Below are 23,714 nucleotides of genomic sequence, written 5' to 3' on the forward strand. Positions count from 1 at the left end.
ATGATAGATTGGATTAAGAAAATGTGGCACATATACACCATGGAATACTATGAAGCCATAAAAAATGATGAGTTCATGTCCTTTGTAGGGACATGGATGCAGCTGGAAACCATGATTCTCAGCAAACTATCACAAGGACAGAAAACCAAACACCGCATGTTCCCACTCATAGGTGGGAATTGAACAATGAGAACACATGGACACAGGAAGGAGAACATCACACACAGGGGCCTGTTGTGGGGTGGGGGGATGGGGGAGGGATAGCATTAGGAGATATACCTAATATTAAATGATGAGTTAATGGGTGCAGCACACCAACATGGCACATGCATACATATGTAACAAACCTGCACGTTGTGCACATGTACCCTAAAACTTTAAGTACAATAAAAAATTAAAAAAAAAATTAAAAAAATCTCCCTCATGCCTCTTTTGTAAGGGCTCTAATCCAATTCATGAAGGCCAAATCACCTCCGCAAATCCCATGTCACATTGGGTATTAGGTTCCAACATATGATTTCGGGGGGAACGCCAACATTCAGAACAAAGGACATTAGAGAACTTAGAGGTATGGCTCTGAATCATTAAGTCTGATTTTAAATAATAATTCAGATTTACACATCCACATGTATGTTGCATTCTTAAAAAGTGAAGTTATGCATCTCATTTCTTTCCAATCACTTTGCTATCGATCAAATATGCCAGTACCTTCTTAAGGAATTGACTTATACCTGAGACAGAATTAATGGCAGAAACTGCGGTCTAAGTGATTATCATAATGGGTACTATTTTTTTTTTTTGGAGAAAGAAACTGAGACACCCAAAGGTTAAACCCTTTGATTTTTTCACTCTATAAGACTTAGTAAACACTGGAGACAACACTGAACTCTATGACAGAGAGAAACAGCAAGAGAAAATGTTATACATGACATCAGAAGATATTTCCAAATGAAGTTTTAAGTATTTTTTGTAACCCATGATTGTACTCACTATACTTGAAATAACTATATTAAAGGTCAACCCTGTTTTAACTTTGTGCAGTTTGTTTATCTTTAAAAAATCAGTATCGCTTCTTTATAGTCACACCTATTCAAGGATCAACTTGACAGGAATAATATATTTTTACTGTATCTGCAAATGAAAGATAACAAATCCCCATAATTTCAAAACAAAATAAAATCCTCAAAACCAAATAACATTACTATTTTCTCCACACACAGTAAACCATGTGTTTAAAATTTAGGTTCATGTATATGTATGTGTGTGTGTGTGTGTGTGTGTGCATGTATGTGTATACATATATTTTTTGATTATTATTTTTAATTTCTTTTTCTTGAGATGGAGGTCACACTATATTGCCCAGGCTGGTTGCATAGGTCAGTATTTTTTATTCAAGAACAAAACAAGTCTAATTTTTAAATAACATTATTAACTAATTTTTGTGGACAACTTCCAATAGTGTCTCTGCTCACCATAAGCCTTAGACTATCATGAAAGCAATTCTGAGAGCATCATCTAAATTTCTGATTTAAAAAAAATTTTTAAATAGCAGTTTTCCATATCATCCCCTTCTCTCTTCTCCCTCTGTCTTATAAAACAGTTGGTATTGGGATTATATTGATGTATTTCAGAAAAAAATTCAGTTACAGGAATATATGTTTACATATTCTGACAGATTGGTTTACCATCTTCAAATATTCTGAGTAGGCCCTCAATAAATATTTACTGGCCTGAAGGGAATTAAACTTCAACATGATATGTTTCAGCAAGTGAAAAAATCCTGTAAATTTCACAAGGCCACTGCATATAATGAAGTACCTTATGTAGCCTTAAAGCAATCACTGTAACTATTGCAGAACCTTCATCTAGATATGAGGATAACAGTTAAGTTTGCTACTAATTTTCCAAGTTCAAGTCCAAGAGGGTGTCATTCTCAGCACACATGTAATTCAGAGACAAGTTGAACATCAGCAAACCCAGAACAACCCAGATGCTATCAAGAATCTAAGAGTCATAGATTCCTAAGACTTTATGATCAACAAAGGTCACGGAATGTTTTTATTTAACTATATAAAATGTTCAGAATACCTCATTTTGGAAATTTCCTGGGCTTCATATTCAGTCCAAAGATAGTTGGGAAAAAACTTTTCTCTAAAAATCCTTTTCACTGTTGGAAACGTGAAATGTATTATATAAGATGCAAAGTGATACTTATCTATGTACATGAAGTCATAAAATCATTGAGATTATTGCTGTTACCTGTAAGTTATTTTCCATTACAGCAGAAAGGGCCTCTTTTTCTCCAATTCTCCAAATAACCAAAAGTTTCATCTCTGTAAGACAGAAAAATAAAACAAATGACAGACATTAGAGAGGTGCCTTAGATTCTTTGACTTCAATTTAAGAAAAAGAGGCATTTACAGCCATTGACAAAAATAGCCTAGAGCCCATGTACTTGTGATTTTGTGGGTGACAATGTCTCTCATTCATCTAACAGCTGAAGGTTAGCCTCTGAAAATCAGCCACTATTTACCTTAGTCTCAGCCTGACAGAAGCGTCCACTGCTTAGAAGGATCCAAGTGTGCAGGGCCAATATTTACTTCTGATGTGCTGAGAGGTGAGAAATTATAAAACCTGCCCAAATAAAAGCAATTTAAATTTTCCAGACATTTATACTCAGTGTTAAACTCTTTATATATGACTATCTTCAGCTACCTGAAATTTCATCCTATTAATAAAGGTTAAGCACTTTGACATTTATTTTTGCCTGCTCCAGTTTAAATTTACTCAGTCAATGAAATAACATACAGATCCATTATAATAAGTATAATAATTATTTCATATAACCTCCTCAGTTAGAAGTTAAATTTTATTTTGAAGTAAACTAAATTAGGATAATTAAGATATCATAATAATTGTAAAAACTTGATTAATACATACAAAGAAAAAATAATATGTGGTATTTTAATTTAATTAAAACATAATATCTACATGAAATATATATTTCTTTTCAAAACCATTTCTTCTTTCTACTTAAGTACCTCATATCTATAAATGTTTATGAAGATTTCAGATTAACTATAAATCTATAGACTAAAATAAAATTGTGCCACTGGAAAGTAAAGAAGGAAGGAGTTGTAGTGCCTGGTCTCTATTCAGCAATTTTCCTTGAATACCTGCCTCCACATGATGATCACGATGATTCATTTATTTCCCAGCATGCAGTCTGGTTTCAGATTCTCAGTTTCGTTCTATATATTTGTAAAAGTTTTCAAAAAAGGGAAAAGGAGGTCATGGACTTTTACTGAAGAGATTAGACGTCCCTTCAGCTGGTATATACATAGAAATCCACATTGATCTAGAGAAAGATCCATTTATGACATATGTTGTCAAGTGTTTTTAAAAATAAGTTTGAGGGTGGAGTAAAGATTAGAAAGACCTCGTATTTTACACTAAATGAATGACATGTTTTGTAGTGACAGGCCACTATTAATTTCCTTGCTCTTGTATTGAGAAGGAAAACTGCTGGAAATTTAGAAGAATGCTACGAAACATTCATAGCCAATACAAACGCAATGAAGTAGGCTGAACATTGAGTGTAGAGGGAATCTCACACCTACAAATATCATTGAAACTCCCATTAATCACTGCATCAAAGTAACTAAAGCATTTATAGAGTTTATTGAAAATAAATCACTTTATCATATGCTCAAATGTGAGGATGATTTTCTCATAGAGATTTCTTCTTGGGCTTCTGTAGTTTTTTTATAGAGTATCTCCTGCCCTCTTTAGTCCAGATTTTATAACTACATTTAGGAAAAAGATTTAATTCAACGGCATAATTCTGACTTAGCTTCTTTTCTTGCTTGGTGAAAATAGGTCATGATTAGCCATTTCTGACAGAAACAGTTGACAGGAAATAGGACAGGAAATGATATAATGATTCCAAAATTGTATATTTCCCCTATGCCCTGCTGTTTGGGGAATGACCTTACAGTTAACTAGGAAATTGGGAGGAGGTATTGAATCACAAATACTTACACAACTGAACTCACTTTTTCATCCCTAGGTTCTCTCCATGTAAAGAAATAGATTCAAACTCTGGAACTGAAAGAGATAAAAATAAATTTAGCTGCGTAAATATTTATTCTTCTTATAATTCATATATATTTCTACATTTTTGAGCAGACTATTTAAAGCATATATTAATATCCAGTTAGCTAACACAAACATAGCATATAAATCACCTAAATATTAAAATAAAAAACTTCTAATGCTTTAATATTTATGGAGTTTAACTATTTTCTCATGGAAATAAAACTTTGATGCTATTTATTATTGAAAACCTAGTCTTTTTATTCACAGTTAAATCACTATGTTTTAAAACTGCTTTTTAAGATGTGTTTTTATATGTCATGTAATGATAAATTACATTAATATCTGGTCCATTTTTCATTTTTTTTTCTACAATAGACAATATCTCCTGGGTGAAAAATACTCAATTAAAAACAACGTGCCTAAAACTCACACAAACACATAAGCACAAGAATATATAAGCATAAAATGCAAACTACTTCATTTAAAATTTTACCCAAATACAATGTTAATAATTCCATTTATACTTTTTCTTTTATTTAAAGTTACTTTATATCTTTAAAAATAGATCTCCAATTCAGGACCTTCCTAAGACAATTTATAGCTCTACAAACAGAAAGTGCAAAATCCATCACAGGAAGTCCGATTTTCAGTGTAAAATAAACCTTTTTGTGTTACTCCAGCATGTTATTAAGCCTTTTAATATTTTAAAATACTTAACTATTTTGTTTATATTCCCTTAGTCATTAACTTCAACCCGTTTTAAATTTATGTCACTGGAGGATCGAGAGTAACAAAGCTGTACAAATTTAACAATTAGCCTTACTATGTAATTGCTTAGAATAAACATCCTGATTAGTTAAATCACTATTAAATTTTAATCAATGTGAGTGGGTGTTTCTATTTTTGATTGGGGAATCCACATAGATTGTCTGAGAGACTCCTTTTTGTACATGAAGTTGATATGTTTCCTCTCTTCACATTATGCCTAATGGATTCCATCTCAATCTCATATAATGCACTATTAGTGAATAGTCAAAGACATTTTTCTTTAATATGATCTTTCTTTTCATGACATTAATGACATATTTTTCTCTGCTGAATTTATTTCTCTTACTGTTTAAATAAATAAAGATGTTTATAGATATTAAAATGTGACAGTTTGTTAGAACAGTATTTTAACAAACAGAATTTGGTTTCATGCAAATATTTGGGGTGATTTTAAGGGGAAAAGTGTTATTATTTATTTTAAAAGAGTAATGCTAATTATTTGGAAGATAAAATTAAGTGAAAAGAAAATACGCTGTGATTTTGCCTACATAAAATACCATATCAGAATCTAAGATGATAATATCTAACAGTCTCAAAAATTCAAAAAGCAAGTGATTTTTTCAGTAAGATTCATTTAATTAAATGTGCTTATGAGTTTACTTTTTTTCTTGGTTTAATAATTCTTCTTTCAGAAACAATCAGTTAATATAAAATAACATTCTCTGTGTTTTATATTCTGCAGAAGTCATTACAGTGTATTACTTTAATGAATGCTTTTGAAGTCTTTCAGGTGTTTTCAGATGAATAACCCATTTCCTATACATTCTCTTATGCCATCATTGTGAGAGCATTATTCCTGAAGTCAAATGTTTAGAACTACTGGGCCTTTTTAAGCAATCTCTGCTAATTCAATATAGTCTACCAGGGGACAGGTAGAATGGCTTTTGGAGTAGCAGGCTCTATTACAAATACAATCAATTCTGTGAAACAACAGGCTTCATTTTTTCAGAAATGTATGTGGTTAAAAGGCTAAAATAAAATAATGCATACACAAACATTGCATTTATGAAAATTAATAAAATATTTTCTCTCAATCACAGAAATCATATTTTCCAAATGCAGTCTTTGCATTTTCTTTGCCTTTTATAACCCAGCCAGTTCTGAGTATGGCGTTACTTTGAAACTTATCAAAATAATGCACTGTTGCAATGGCATTCTGCTCCTTTGTTGCTCAATGTACAGTTTGTGTACAATAATTTCCATTTAGCCTCTTTTCCTAAATTAAATAATTATTCTTCTCTTTGAGAAATTACAACTTTAATATGTGACTGTGTAAATCTTCAGATAACTAAATGTAGTTCCACTGTTATTTACCATTTCCAGAAACATTTTCATGGTAACAATACAGACCTCATTTTTTTTTAAAAAAAGGATGACAAAGTTGTAAAATTGTATTATTTACTAAAGCTAAGGACAAATTTAAATGTGCCTTCTGCTTTTCATTTGGATCGTTAAATGGTTAATCCTAACAAGCATGGGGGGAAGGAAAAGAAATTAACTAAAGTAAGGCCCTTGTGATACAATGACACTTGCTCTATGCTCTTACAGAGAAAAAACATGATGATAAAACAGCACAAAGTGGAGTGTTATGAATTTTATTAATGACTAGAAGACAGTGTGCAAAACATCAAAGGTCTGTGGAAAAGATTAATGACCCCGTGTGAGACTGTTTAATTACCTCCAGCTAATTAGATTCTTGACCAAATTTTTAATATCTGCATTCCTTCTACAGCCTAATTGAGATTCCACATTATTTATCAATCTTTCAAAAAGCCCTTAGTGGGCTGCTTTTTTAGTTTTTCCCTTTGCACTTTGACTCCATTTATGGTCAATTATTAAATAAATAGCAAAGTAACTATTCCCCACAAATTGTATATGCGGAACACTTTATGCCTGTTTATTTTGACTAGGAGACTATCATTGGCATCTTTTATACATAATGAAGCACTCCAACTAATAAACTGACTAACTCCACTGTAAACAATGTGGATAATATTTTTGTTATCTCGGCTGTGCTCAGGAACTACTCATGTGGTTTCTGTAAATTAGGCTTTGCAATAGTCAGTTAATCCTTATTTCAGTTTACCTTGGTTGGGGACCAGAGACTCATGGAATGCTGTCATACAAACTAAAGAGGACAACTCAATCAATTCTTTCCTTCTGTTTTTCTTCTCTTTTCTTTCTTTCTTTTCTTTCTCTTTCTTTCTTTCTTTCTCTTCCATTCTTCTTTTTTTTTTAGAATTAGGTTGTCTTTTAGTGTCCAGAAATTGATAATTGCATCATAATTTGCATTAACAAATATCAAGATATCAAACAGCTCCTTCTGAAATGCTGGAAACCCAAATCCAGTGATATATATATATATATATATATATATATATATATATATATATTTCATATATCAAATATACATATATACAGTGTGATATATATACTATATTTGGTATTTATATATTTATATCACAGACATTTCTGAAGGAGAAATATTTGAGATAGTACTTCAATGAAAAAAAGAACATTGTTGTGGAAAACTCACTAATCACCTAGAAAACAGTAGTGACATGGATTGTCTTTGATGTACACAGAATAAAACAGGAAGTCCAAACTCAGCAGCAGCCAGCTGAGTTATATTTGTCTCAGCATCTTTGTTTTCTGGACGATGCATAAAGTCTTCTCTTTAAATTTATGTATTTTATAAGATAAATGCACTAGCATGACAGAACAAATATTACTTTATAATTTGTATACTTACAGAATCAATGAAAGAAAAGAAAAACTGTAGCAATACAAGCACATTGATCAGGTTAACACATGATAGCCTGTGAATCTAACAATGCAATTCTATTGAAGGATTACAGGTATATTTCACCTTTGATTATAAAACCTGGAAAATATATATTGGGCTTTATAATACTCTTAATAATGATTGTCTTCTATGTGTTTCTCAGTATGTTTTATATTCAAGAGGAAAGAAAAAAATAGAAAAAAAAATCACCAATTCAGCCAACATTTATAAATAGGATGGAGTTATTTTCACTAGTTATTTCATAAAAGTTGTAACTCCTCTACCATAACATATTTAAGCATGGCCAGAAGAATCACTCAAAGTTTCTGTTCTTACACTTAGTATCTGATACAGTCCATTGTGCCTCAATGTTTTGTTGATTTATATGGTTGATCATCTTTACAATAAATAATAATAATGACAAGATAATTTCTAAGATCACTCCTAAAGTTCTATGATTTCAAAAGATTCTTACACCTGTAAATCTCAGATACTTCCTTCAAAATAACAAGTTTCATACCAACAAAGTCTAGAAAGTCATAGTAAGCCTTCACCTTAGGTCTGCCTTATACTCGTATAAAAATTCAATTTTAGGTAACATTAATATTAATAATAAAATGTAGAGCACCAGCCCTCCATGAAATCTCATGGAAGTGAAAACAAAATCAGGGAAATTGTCATGCTTTTTTGGAGTGACAAAACCCCATAGCAGTGATATGATTTGAGAAAGTCCAAAGAGGATGGAGTGCATGACCAAAGTAGCATGGGGCAGAGTTAAACTCCCCACTGCATCTGAGAGAGATACAAGATCTAAACCAGGTCCAAACCAAGAGCGGTCAGACAAAAGATCAAACAACTACATCAGTTGAATCTCTGAACCCCAGCAGATCTTCACTTCTGAGGCATAGATACCTATATTTTCACACAGGATCTTATTTTTCGGGCAAAAGACAAACAAGAAAGGAGTAGAGGGCTTTTTTTATCTGTTAATGTAAAAAATGGTTGTGGGAGGGGCAGAACTGTAGTCATATCAGTCATTTACACCTTCATGAAAATGAAATTTCCAGATTCTTTCTTCAGAGCAAGTTTGGATGGGAGGGAGAAAGCATGAGGAAACTGGACACCGAAATTCAAAACATAGGAAGCAGAATAATAGGATACAGTACAGGAAGTACAAAAGTAAACCTTGATTTCTTCCTTATAACTTTGACTAAGGCTGACCCAATGACTACCTCACGGCAGTATTCAGTTATTGCAAAGTAAAGTGACATAATTGCACAATGCCTCACGCAAACCCCTTGGTTTTTAACATACTGATGAGACAATCTGGTCAGGAACTTCCAGAAGGTATCAGACCAATAAAGAAACCTCAGAACAGCTCCACACTCTAGATCTTGCCTTAGCTAATAGCATTCATTTATTCTTTTAGTCCACACACTCATTTACTTGTTGTTTGAAACAAGCATGTTGTGAGTGCCAACTATATGTGTGATGGCATATAATGATGAATCATCCATGGCTCCCCGTCTTCCAGGAGTTTGCCATGTAGCATGTCCTCATGTAGTATCTACAAAATTGAACAGATCTTCTCGGTTCAGTTCTACTATAAAATCTACATCCAAAAGAAATGCAGAGGAATACTTAGTGAAAGTGGGAACTCACTTTCTTTTCCCAAAAATCCATGCACTACCAGGAATTCTTATGTATATGTTTGACCTTAGATTCATATTTTGTTTCATTTATCACTGAGATTCTTTATCTTTAATATCATGACGATTTAAAGATCATGGAATTTTTCTGCCATCAGCAATATTCAGATAATTTTGACATGACAATGAGGATAAAGATTCCCCCTTCCTCAATTCTACATCTACCTAAAGTAACCCCGTGGAGTACCTCACTAAATCAGAGACATTATCTGAGCCAACTTCCAGATCATTAGAGAATCCATTTCACAGCATCCTTCATAGGTTTTCCTTTCAGAGCATTACCTCCTAAGAGCCACCTTTGGTTACATTTTGACATAGTGTTAGTTGTAATGCTGCCATTCACATTTTTTACACTGCAGCAATTATTTTAACAAACATTCTAAATTTCTTCATATAATTGTTACAATTTTAACTTCATATAATTAAATTCTCAGTAACTGAAATACTAATCTGGGAATAATATCTCTCCATTCATTTTTCTAGCTGCCATGCTTTTTCTCCATACTAAATCACTCAATAATATGAGAATGCTAGTAAGAATAATTTTTCTATCATTTAGCACAAAATATAAAAACTGAGCTTATCAGTGGGACCATTGAAGTAGGAAATTTCAGGGTAACAAGTACTCTCTTTAACTGTAGGTATAAACATGGATTGCATTGTGTAATTATTCAATAGAAAACATGAACCTGAAAATTTGTATATTTTTTGGTTAAATATTTCCCATTAATAAGATTCAACATGAACAAGAACAACAACACAGAAAAAGGCACAGATATTTATTCCTTACTTACAGGACAAAGCATTGATTAAATTGACATCAAAATTATGGAAATGTTTATTTCTAAATAGTACAATGGTCTGTTATAAAGTTTTTTTTAAAGATTATAAAATACTATATAATGAGAAATTATGTTTATCATGATAAAAATATACACAAAATAATATCTAACCATAATTCTACATATCAAAAATATACATAAAATATGCTCACCTAGAAGTCTATATTTTTATTTGTCTTTCAGGAAAAAAAAATATTTCAAAAGAGTATGCATAAAATAAACCCACTTCTTTAAAAATTCTTAAATATAACTTGCTATTACATTTTAAATCTCATTATATGTCTTTAATTCATAAGAAAAACCTGCAAACTATACAAGCTATTGAAATTTACTAATTATATGAATCATATGTTGAGAAATGTTTATATTTTAGCATAAGTTACTGTAATATTTGAATTGTTTGCCAAGTATCTATTTTGTAATAAAAATACATATTTATGGGTAGAAAAATTAAAACTCATAGCCATAAGCCTGAAAACATAGAACAACAAAATGTTATAGAAGATGTCTACATGTATCTTATTGTTTTTCATTATTTTTCAAACTAATTAACATAACCATATTATTTCATAATTGCAAAAATACAAATTTTAATTAAAATGAAATTTTCTATAAACAAGCCAAATGGATTTATGAATTAAAATCCAACTTCAGATGAAATGTAAAAGTAAAAAAAAATTAAATAATAAACCACATATTCATTAATACCTTAAATGTAATGCTAAGATGAAATATTTTATTTGTGATATTGTTCTATATTACTTTTATTTATTTATTTATTTTTGTGACAGAGTCTGGCTCTATCACCCAGCCTACAGTGCAGTGGCGTGATCTCAGCTCACTGCAGCCTCCACCTCCTGGTTCAAGCAATTCTCCTGCCTCAGCCTCCCAAGTAGCTGGGACTAAATGTGCCCACCACTATGCCTGGCTAATTTTTGTATTTTTTTTTTTTTTTTTTTTTTTTTAAGTAGGGATGAGGTTTCATCATGTTGGCCAGGCTGGTCTCAAACTCCTGACCTCAAGTGATCCGCCCACCTTGGTCTCCCAACATGCTGGGATTACAGGCATGAGCCACCCTGCTCACCCTCTATATTACTTTTAACTATCCCATACCATTAAATTTTGCACTAGTAAAATCTCAGTCAATCATGTTTGGAAAGATGTGCTTATGGATATAAGAGGCAGATAATTTTAGATCTTTCTTTTTCAAGACTTGGTAGAACTGACTTCACATTGAATATAAATTACTCCTAAAATGTGAAGTGCTCTAGTAGTTTTAAATTGCTCTAGATCATGCTTGTTCAACTTCTCAATTATTCCTATATTTTCTCTAAATCGAATATATGTAGAACAGTAAAATGTACACTTGCAACAAATAAGTTATTAAATCTAGATCACCATGTTGTTGACATGTTAAAGGACTTAAAAGGAAGAGTGTGAGTAATATACCAGGTTTTCACTAGTAGTTACATCATATAAAACAAATCTTCTCTTCTATGCATAGACAAAACACAAACCTTAATCAATAGAGACTTCATAAAACACACATTAGTTATTTTATACTATCTGCTCTCCAGTTCAGATAATTGCTGCTACCTGTAGCCTAAACCATTAACCTCTCAACCTTAGCAAATTGAGGTTTCCTAGCAAAAACCACACTACCGAAAGGAAGCCACATTTCCAAAAGGACAGAGAGAGCAGTTTGTTAATCAAGAGAGACTGCACCACACTGCATTTGAGAACTCATGAAAAATTGTAGTGGCGTTTTGTTTTCTTTCGAAAACAGCTTCTTATAAGCTCCTAAATGGACTCTCCTTATCCCCAGCCATGAAAAACAGCAGTGTTTCCAACTTTTCACCTTTCAACCAATGTGTCCCTGTAGTATTCACAGTACTATGAAAGAGATTCTTGACAATGTCACTGCAGACCACCCCAGAAGTGGAGTCCTGCCAATGTAAACCATTATTACAGTACTGACCGCTCGTCTCATGCTGTGAGGTCATTCAGAAACTTCCCCTGCTTCCCTATTGCTCACACTGTCTCTGAAGAGTGACATCCTCCCTTGAACCATAGACAGTGAGGCAAGCCCCCTGCTACTGATTCCCATCCAGATTGCTACGGACAACATCCACACTTTGATGCTACTGAATGGACTTTCTTTCTTCGGAGGGAGAATCAAAGAACATTCAAAGAAAAAAAACAACTTGGCGATGACACAGAAATGTTCACAAACTGTTGCAGTCTTTGCTGTGGAATTTTCCTCACATCCAAAGCTTATAACAAGCAATGAAGCTCCTTGAGCATAATTATTTAATAAGCAAAGCACCAAATAATATAAGAGCTATGTTTTTGCCAGAATAACATTTAACTTTTGGGGAAAAATAATGATTTGGATGCAAATTTAGTTTTTAGTTACTGACATTGGAGGACTTAAATGAAACGGATTGTAAGACATGGTGACTATTAGTTAATATTAAATAACTGACCTGTCACACACAATTTGTATGGAGTGCACAGAAAGTTGAAGTTGTTGTATTTTGAGAAATTTCTATGCAAAAGTAAGAGAACATTGATAAGCATTCAGTGCTCCTAAGGATCAACTTATCTAATGATTTTTTTCCTTAAAATAACTCTCGTATATTAGACATTTTCATATACTTGCCCAGATCTTGCCAGGTTGCCCTTATGAAGACAGGGAAAGATAATATACTTTCGGTCTTTAATAAAAGTGCCTTTTCCCCCTGACGGATTGGAGAACCTGTTCCTTTATGTTCCTATCTTATGCCTTTGCGTTTTCATTGCCTTTCATTAAATGTTAGTACAGAGCCAAGAATGAAAAATTGTCCACTTCATTCATTTACCAGGAAACCAACTGAATTTAGGCTCAGCAGCACTTACATTCTATCCAGAGTGGGTAACCGCCATGGCCCTGGATGAAAAGAATCATATAAGGCTAAATAATCAGGAGAAGGAAAATGTTGTGTTCTCGCCCTCCTGGAAATAAATCACTCTATAGAAGAAGAGGCAAAGTGTAAAAAGTAAGTCCCAAATGATGGGAGGGATTTTGGTATAAATAATTAATAACTATTCCTGTCTAAAATTGGAGAAGAATTCACAGAGGAGCTTACACACAAAAAGGGCTTTAATGGAAAATTAAGAGTTCTCCAAATGGAGGAAGCAGAAGGCAAGTGTTTCAGGGTGGAGACACAGATGACAGCACATGCTAAGGTACAAAGCCATGGAGAAAAAGCACGGCAGGCTTCAGTTGGAAGTGATGCAGTGATGTGTTGGTAAATATTTAACAACTGGCTCTCTGGAAATAAACAAAAACAGCAACATGATGTAAGTGAGTTCAGAGTTTGGAAAAGATACACAACACAGGCTGTCATGAACCAGTATGACTAGTTCCCGCACACTACCGGTGTTGGGAAACGTGGTAGTCAGCTCACCACTTTCTTACATAAAAGATACAAAGGTAATTGAACCTTTATGAAAATGCTTAATTTCATCAAGCAGTAATTCTAAACTTTTAGCTTTTTTTTTTTTTTTTTTTGGCTTAGACATCTTCAAGCATCAAAATGTGTTTTGTTACCCTGTCATTTATAATTGTGTTGCATTTAACAATATATCTACTCTGCTCTGGGCTGATGAAAAGATAATCAAGCTTGTTAGAATACTATGTTAAGTAAGAGTTACTAGAACCCTCACTGAGGTCAAAAGATTCTAAGACAGGTTTCTGATAACTATTGTAAGGCTTTATTTCCAGATTCAGAATTGGGATTTGAAGGGTTGAGGTGGCTAAACTAATAATCCCCAGATACATGAAATTACAATATACGGATGTAAGTATCACAAACATATTATTCTTCTGGTTTACACTATAAAATATCAGCTAATTCATTTATGCTAGAAAGAAGCAAAAGCAACAACAAAAAAAGTATTTCATTATTCTACTAATAGAAAAAAATCCAGCAAATGTGTGTAATTAAATTGACTGTAAATAAGTTAATTGTAATTAAAATAATTGTAAGTAAGTTAATGTATATTGGTCATCTTATTAATGCAGGAGCCCCAAGCAAAATCTTTATAGTGTCTAGCAGGTTAAGTAAATGAATGCAATGGAGCCAAGTGAAGTACAGCAGAAATAAAATCAAGTGTCATAGACTGAATGAACTTGGAAAGAGCAGCTACTGCTCAAGTGTTGCTATCATGGAATGGAGGCTCCTTTAAGAAAAACTGGGATTTTGTGTAAAATTTTCTGATTCTTAAAGGTTAGCAAGTAATTCATACTTTAAACACATTGTGTGGGCCAAACAAAACATGTCAGTGGGCAGGATTCTGCCTGTTAGCCACCAACTCCAGACCTTTGCTTTCACTCATTCTAAACAGTGCAATGTGGTTTGTATTATGTGGTATTGGCAGGCAGGTAGTATGCGGAGTTAACGTGCCTGGATTTATTTTACTTATTAATTACTTTATATCCTGCCTTGTTCCCAGATGTATTTGAGATAGTTTATTAAAAAAATCATACACTAATATAATAGAGTATTGAGGTGAAGGGAAAAAGGATCAAAATCATAAGTAGAGTCCTGGGGAGAGGTAATATAAAGAAATAAAAGACATAAAGTACAATTAAGTTACTTAAGATGAGATGATAGCATGTCATTGAGCTTCATAGCAGCCAAAGCAAAAAGTGGAAAAACATCTGTTATAAGATTTATTTACATCATGTGTGAGGTAAAACACACTAGGTAATCAGGAGAAGCATAGCTTTGCAAAGCACTAAGGTCACAGAGTGACTTATGCTAAAGGTCCATTTTTTTTCAGCAATAGAATAACTTTTCTCCCATACGAATGATCTGGTAGTCTTATCTCTAGTAACTGAGGTCAGTGAAATCACCGCCTATACTAGAAGCACCATATTTACACACTATTTTCAGGAGACTTTGTCAAATAATATTATTTTCTCCCTCCTGCCCAAACAGATACCTAAAAAGGGAAACTTCTCCTGCCCCCACCGTGGATCACCCATCCCTACTATCAGTAAACTTTGTGGCCAGAACTTTAATTAAAACCAGGACAGTTGTCAAAATTAAATTCCGTTTAATATTCATTTAACACCTACAAAAAGTCAAGTATGGTGTTAAGTGCTTGGCAATTTACAAGGAGAAGTAAAGAAGAAAAAAAGTAACCTGCTTTTAATGAGCTTCCTTTCTAGTAAAGGAAACAAAAAGGTTCTCAAATAATGACAAGATGGTATGCTAGGTCACCTTTAAAATGTATACAAAGCACAGAGGTAACAGAGAGAAGAGCACGATTATTTCTCTCTTAGAGAAGAAAAAGCTCCCAAGAGTATATACAAGATACTCAGGAACTTATATTAAATGATGATTAGAAGTTTGCAGGTGTCTTTTGGGAAAGATAAGGGACTTATTGATAAATGAAAAAATACTTTCTATCAATCCCTCTTGGTAGCACCCATCTCATTCTTAATTACGTTCACATCATTCCATTAAACAATTCTGATGGTTCCCTTTTATTATTTCCCTTGCCTCTATATAACTCACTCCTGCTGCCCACGTCAGAATTCTATGCATTCCAATTAGCTATCATCCCTCTGGCATATACATAGCTCCAAGAAAATTGGTATTTTCTATTCTGGTTTCCCTACTCTATCCTTTACGACTTTAAGTTACATGGCATATGTGGCAGCCACACTTACCCTGGAACTTGCACAATACCTATGGAACTAAGAATGCTTATAAACATTGATTCACTGGTGCCTCACTATTCAGATATGCTGGCTGCTTTAATCAGACTCACTGACCATAGTTAGCTCTCTTCCTACATCTTTAGTCTTTGGGTATTATTTTTTTCTTATTAATTCTTCCATTCCTTCTCTATGGCTAAACAACCTCTCTTTGCCCATAACTTCATGACAAATCCCATTACTTCTTTGAAAATCCTCTCACTTTGCCCAGTGTGATAGATCTAACTCCTCTTCAGGAAACATTGCATCAATTTCTCAGATTATTACAGCTGTTTAACCAAACAACTATGGTTTTCCAAGAGAATACTGATGTATTCTATCTATTGCTTTAATATACCTGGTCTTCCCATTCTTACCTCTTACCTCTACAGTAGAAATTCTGCTAATGAAATAAAACACTCTTGATTAGAAAGACAAGACACTTAAAGTATAGAACTCAATTATATTTTAACTCTACATCCTAAGACAAGGAAAACAGATTTAGCAAAAGAGCATCAGAGATACTTCTGTGGTTATCTACAAGTGTCAGATTCTCTTTCATATATATTGAAATTCAAGGAGGGTCAAAGGCATCAGAAAAGAAAAGCAACCAAATACCAAAAGACCAGATAGATAATTAAATTCAATGTCTAAGAAAGTTCATAAATGTTGAGAAGAAAATAAAAAGACAGTTCTAAAGACACAAATTCAGTCGTAAACCTCCCACTTTGAGGAGCCAACATGGTTTCACTCTAAATTGGTTATGAGTTCTGCTTTTAATAAGATGCAGAGGATCTCACAGGTAGGTGTTTTTAGACTGGAAGAAACATTACCTCTGATGAGCTGGTGTGCCTTAATTTAGAGAGCTTAAGGGGTCTACACTTCACAGCAGTATCTTTCCCTAAATCCACAAGTTGACATAGAAGCACCATAGTTGAGTAAAGGACAGTACACACTTAAGTTATAAAATGTTGCATCTCTTGACTTAGATTTTCATTCCTTATTCATTGTTTCTGGCTGTCCCTTAGAGCACAATATAACTTTCCCCTGAAAAAAGTTTCCAAGAAGAAGAATGGTCCCAAAGAAGAGGAAGGTTCTCATAAACATCAGGAGGACAAACAGCAATTTCTCCTTCATCAAAAGAAGGGATTAGAAAAAGGAGATTCAAAGAGATAGGAACTGCAGGAGATTATATGACCTTTAAAGTATAGAGGAAGAAGATTCTTTGCCAAAGGTTGAACGTAAAAGAGTGCAGAATGTGAAGAAATTCAAGCAACAGAAAAGAGACCAATATACTTCCACAGCTAATTGCTTTTGCTAGTAATTCATTTTCACTCCAATTTCAAAATAATTTATTTCTGTCAAAGGCAATGCCAGCTATTTCAGTATACAGGAAGAACCCAGGAAGAACTAAAGTCATTGAGATAACAAACAGCTACTCCCTGTGTCTGTTAGTAGATCAGCCTCAGATCCTAAACTTGCATCCTGTTGGTGAGGAAGTAGATATCTCGGTGCTATTGCTCCAATAGTTTCAAAAAGAGGGTGAGGAATAGAAAAAAAAAAAAAAAATTGCTGATTCAGAGAGTTAGGAGAGACATGGAGGAGGGTTTTATTGACCTGGGGTTTGCATTTATTTTTTTTAATGGTTAAAAATAAACCCATTAATTTAAGTCTCTAAGAACATCTTTGGTCTTAATAACAGAGTTGGCAAAGCTGCTGTGAGAGAAACAATAAGAAATAAACTTAGTTTTTCTTTTAACATACAATTATTGTCTTATTAAATGTAAATTTAATCCCTATTTGAGACATGTAATTTAAATTGTGACCAAAAATATTATAGGCATTCTGAATACTTCTAATTAAATCAGGTGGCCTTATTTTAATGAAGGGAGAATTTGGAGGCAATACCAATTGCAGTAACAAGCTGATGACTTGTTTTTCACAGTCAACATATCATTAGCATTGGGACCCCAGAAAAAGAGTAATTATTTTTTTAAATAAACTTTTACAATTAAAGACTAGATACACATAATATAGTCTACCCATGGGTTTCTTTCTGTTTTCTTTCTTTTTTTCTTTCTTTCTTTCTTTCTTTCTTTTTCTTTCTTTCTTTCTTTTTCTTTCTTTTTTCTTTAAGTGCTATTTGAAATAGGCATAGACTAAACAAATTAAATGTGCAAAAACACACCTGGTCCTTATCTAACCAACAGCTAAACCTTGGTATAAAAACTACATAAACTTATCAGCTGCTTTCTTTGCTCAGTTAGCATTGTCTTCTGAGTTTATTTTTTAAGACATAGGGTATGCATGGTAATCACTTAGACATTTAAGGCTTTTTTAAGCTTTATGGAATAAAATATAAATTGTTTACTGAATCAGGGTATGGATAGGAGATCTAAATTCTCCTACTTTTAATATTTCTTTTTGAAATCTGCCCTTCTGGACAGAAATTTCAAGCAACAGTTCCCAGCAAACATATGGGGAAGCCCATTGGAAATACTGTAAGGTAAATTAATAATGGCAGATGCCAGCATGTCTGGATGTTGTTTATGCTGAAGAGTCCTGCATTCTTTATGTTTTGAAATTATTCTGTTGTAACCACTTTCAGATTCTTTTAGTTTGGCAGTGCATTCTACTCTCAAAAGGTGTCTGCATTTATTTGACTACAGAAAATATTTACTTTAGTAAAGGGCAGCTTAACCTTTGTTTAAATTTGAGGTGAGTTAAAGGTCACTGTAATTATTTGCTGTATTATTTGTGTCAGATTTGAATTACTATGAATACAGCACATGCATTGCCCTTTATTATGAAATAAGCTAAAAGAAACTCAACTTCTGCATACAGCCAGCATATTTTCTGGAACCAATCAGTGTTGCAGAACGTTTTCAAGGTTCTCTTGGACTGTGATTGACTGAAAGTGCTTGAGGTTAAGGTCCTTTCCCAGAGGGAGGGAAAGAGGCGATTTAACATGGCAGCTCAGTCTTCCCCCACCTCTAGCTATGTTTTTGATGGCTAGCAGCCAGCATGTGGACAGAGTGGGGTTCAAGGCTATTAGAGAAAAACTGCATGCAGTCGCTTTTGAAACAAATATATACTCAGGTGACTAGAGGATTGGACTTACTGAGCAGAGGATGATTTCAGAGCAGATACGTAAGGATCCTCAACTATTCAATGAGGAAAAATTCAAAGTTAAAACACGACGACTGAGATATGCAAACTCGGTGAAAAATAAGGAGAAGATGATGGAAAAGTTTTGAACTTAAATAGCTTAGGGCATAAAAGTGGGTGAACCTTCATTCTTCATCTTTACCCTTCAATTATGGAAAGAAAATGATGTATCACAACATGTTGACCCCACCTTTAAACACATACACCCATGTCAACAAAAGATATTTATGCATGATTCTGATGATGAAGAAATATCAAGGTTCAGTTAGCGACTGAACTATATTAGTGTGGAGTTTGTTTACTTGGGAGGATGCATTGTGGGACAGAAATGAGTAGCACATTTAAATACAGTGAAAACAATGAAATTTGTACTTCCAAATTAAATGGATATGGAAAAGTGGAGAGTATCTTTTGCTCATATAAAGATACTATTATCCTTTCTGGATGATTAATGCATTTGTAGTGCATAGAAAGTACTGGCACATAGTAAGCATTAAATAAATGTCAGCCATTATTTATTGTCACTGTCACTACCACTGTTACTAGTCAAATGCTTAAGACTAAAAACTGTATCTATAGGAGTTGAAGACTTTTGGCACAAGTAAAAGAGAAGGTAAAATGAAAGCCAACTGTGTTTCTCTACAACAAAATAATTCAGTATGGATAAGATTTGGTGAAAAGTCTCACTCAAGACATGGGGAAAAGATATCCATATAATTAACACTATGATCACAAAAAGGGAAGAAAATATGGCCAGAATAGAAAGGAAAAACCCAAAAGCATAGGTAAATATTGATGGTGATGGTAATTATAGCCCAGCAGCTAGCCAGGATTTTATTTATTCAGGATAGAAACTCAGTATTCAGCTATGGCCAAAATTTTCTTCCTTTAAGATTCTTAATCAACCTTTTTGAAACACAATAAATAATCTCAAACTAAATGAGCTGTCACTTAAATTTTACAATCCAGTGGTTTTTAGTTTATTCACAGAAAGACTTGGATAACCATCAGTACAAACTAATTTTAGAACACTTTCATCATCCCCAAAAGAAACCTTCTACTCATTAGCTTCACTCCTATTTTTCCCAAATCCATCTTCCCCTAGTTCTAGGCAATTACCAATCGACAGTCTATCATGACAGATTTGACGATTATAGGCATTTCATATAAACAGAATCACACAATATGTGCTATTTAGGAGGGATTTGCTTCTTTCATTTAGCAGATATTTTCAAGGTTCATCCATGCTGTAGCATTTTATCAATCCTACATTCCTTTTTGTTGTTGAGCAATATTCCATTATATTAATATATTACATTTTGCTTATCTACTCATCAATTAATTAATGTTTGGGTTTTTTCTACTTTTGGCTATTAAAAAGATACTTCTTTGAACATTCAAATGTAAATTTTTGTGTGAACATGTGTTTTCATTTTTCCTGCACATGTACGTAGGGATGGAGTTCTTGGGTCATAAGACAAATCTACGTTTATCATTTTAGAAAACTGCCAAATTATTTTCACAGCATTTACACAATTTTACATTCCCGTGAGCAGTGTATGAGGATTCAAATTTCTCCTTGTCAACACTCATTTTATAATTTTTTTTGTAATAAGCATTCTAGTGAGTGTGAAGTAGTATTTCATTGTGGTTTTGATTTGCATTTCCTTAATTACTAATGAAATTTAACAACTTTTCATGTGCTTAATGGCCATTTATATATTTTCTTTGAAATAATGTCTATTGAAATATTTTGCTCATTTAGAATTTTTCTTTATATTCTTGAATTTATATGTTCTGGATACTGGACATCTATTAGATATATGATTTACAGATATTTTCTTCCATTCTATGTGTTGCCTTTTCGCTTTCTAATAGTGTCCTTTGATGAGAAAGAGTTTTTAATTTTGCAGAGTAACAGCTTATCTCTTTTCTCTTTCATTGTGCTTCTGAAGCACAACGTGCTTCATTTTGAAGAAACCATCGCCAATCCAAGGTCAAAAAGACCTACACCTGTTCGCTTCTAAGGGTTTTATAGTTTCAGCTCTTACTTTTAGGTCTCTGATCTATTGGGGGCTATTTTTGTACGATACGAGCAAAATATTTCAACATCATTCTTTTGCATGTTAATATCTGGTTGTCTCAGCATCACATGTTGATAATATTATCCCCACCCTTACCCCAGCCTTACACTGAATTGTCTTGAAATCATTTTTGAAAACTATTTGACTATAAATAGAAGGGTTATTTTCTGGATTATTATCAGTTCCATTGCTGTTTTTTTTTTCTTTTTTGTCTATCCTTATGCCACTACCAGATTATTACTATAATTTGTAGCAAGTTTTGAAATGTGAATCCTTCAACATTGTTTCTATTTTTCAAGATTATTTTGACTTTGCTGGATGCACTGAATGTTCACATGAATTTTAAGATCAGCTCACCAATTTTGCAAAGAATTGAAACAGCTGGAATTTAGGTAGGCGTTGCATGAGTCTTTTGATTGATTTGGGATACATTGCCATCTTATCAATATTAACTATTCAAATCCATGAACATGGGATGTGTTTCAATTTATTCACTATTTGACTTTCCTTAATGATATTTTATACTTTCAGAAGTATAAATTTTGCACTTCTTTGGTTAAAATTATTTCTATTTTTTTCTTTTTGATACTATTACAAGTCAGATTATTCCCTTAATTTAATGTTTGGATTGTACTTTATGAGCTTATCTAATTAAATTGTATATGTTCATCTTGTTCATCTTGTACTCTGCAACCTTGGCCAAACATGTTTATTAGCTCTAATAGTTTTTAGTGGATTCCTGAGGATTTTCTATACACAAAGTTTCTATCATATGCAAATATTTTTACTTCCTTTTTTCAATCTGGATATTTTAATTTCATTTTACTGCCTAATTCTAGAACCACTAGTACAATATTAAATAAGTGTCAATAGAACAAACAACATCCTTGTAAAAAGAAGATGATGAAGGAACTGAAGTCAATAATCTAATCTGTCGTTTTAATACAATGGAAAAAGGGAAAAAAACTAAAGAAAGCAAAATGAATAAAATAATAAATGATATTAATTATTCTTTAAATATCGGGTAGAATTCACCAATAAAGGCATCTATAACTAGGATTTTCATTGTGTGAAGTGTTTAAGTTACTAATTCATTGTCTTCACTGGTTATAGGCCTATTGTGGTTTTTTATTTATTCTGGGTCCTGTTTCAGCAGTTTGTCTTTCTATAAATATATCCTTTTAAGTTAACATAAGTGATACCTCCTTTCTCATTCCTGATTTTAGTAATATGAGTCTCAGTAATTTGAATTCTATTTTTCTCTTTCTCTGGTCCATCCAGCTAAATATTTGCCAACTTTATGGATGTTTTCAAAGATCCATTATTTCAATATTTCATTCCTTTTGCTTTATTTTTTTCCATTGTATTAAAACGACAAATTAGAGTATCAACTTCAGTTCCTTCATCATCTTCTTTTTACTTTACTTTTTAATATAGACATTTACAGCTATAAATTTCTAAGCAACAATTTAGTTGCATCCCTTAAGTTTTTATACATTGTGTCTTCAATGTTACTCATCTCCCTTAATTACTCTTGTGATGTCTTCTTTGACTCAATTATTATTTAGGAGTATGTTGCTTAATTTTCTCACATTTGTCAATTTCCACATTTTCTTCTATTATTGATTGAATTCTATTTTTTCATTATACACAAATAACATACTTTTTATAATTTTAATTCTTTTAATTATGCACTCCTTTTAACTTTCAATCATTTTAAAATCAAGCCTCATTGTTTGTTTTATGGCCTAGAAATATGGTCTTTCTTGGAATAGTTTCATATACCCTTCAAAAAAATATGTATTCTGCTGTCACTGGATGAAATGTTCTACAAATATTCATTAAAGTTTATTAATTTTTAAGACTTGTGTTGAAGTCTTTTATTTCCTTGTCTAACTTCTGGCTTGTTGTAGGATCTATATCGGAAGTGTAGTATTGAGGTATTCAATTACTATTTTTCCTCTGTTCCTGTGAAGTCAATTTACCATTTAGCTTTACTGCTTTATTCCAGTATAGTTTTGCCCCCAAGTCTGCTTTGTTGTATTTTATCAAATACTAAAAATTTCTCTACCCGGTAAAATAAAAAATATAATTCTATACATATTGCTTTCTACAGCTGCTTTTAAACTAGTTAAGAGAACAAAAGAGGACACGTGAGTTATATTCTCTTTAAAATTAAATATTACCTTTTTGGTTCTCCTTCTTTCTACCTCTCTTTCTTCTTCTTTTATCTTGTTTTGGGTGTATGTGCATGCATTTGGACAACTATCTGGGGTTACTTGCTTTCTGCCTGAAGAACTTATTTTAGTCTTTCTGCTAAGACAAGTCAGCTAGCAACAAATTCTCTCTGTTTTTGTTTATTTGGGAATGGTTTTATTTTACCTTTATGTATTTATTTATTTATTTTTACTCTAAGTTCTAGGTTACATGTGCACAATGTGCAAGTTTCTT

This window comes from Symphalangus syndactylus, chromosome 22 (genome assembly GCF_028878055.3).
Source record: "Symphalangus syndactylus isolate Jambi chromosome 22, NHGRI_mSymSyn1-v2.1_pri, whole genome shotgun sequence".
Taxonomy (NCBI): Eukaryota; Metazoa; Chordata; class Mammalia; order Primates; family Hylobatidae; genus Symphalangus; species Symphalangus syndactylus.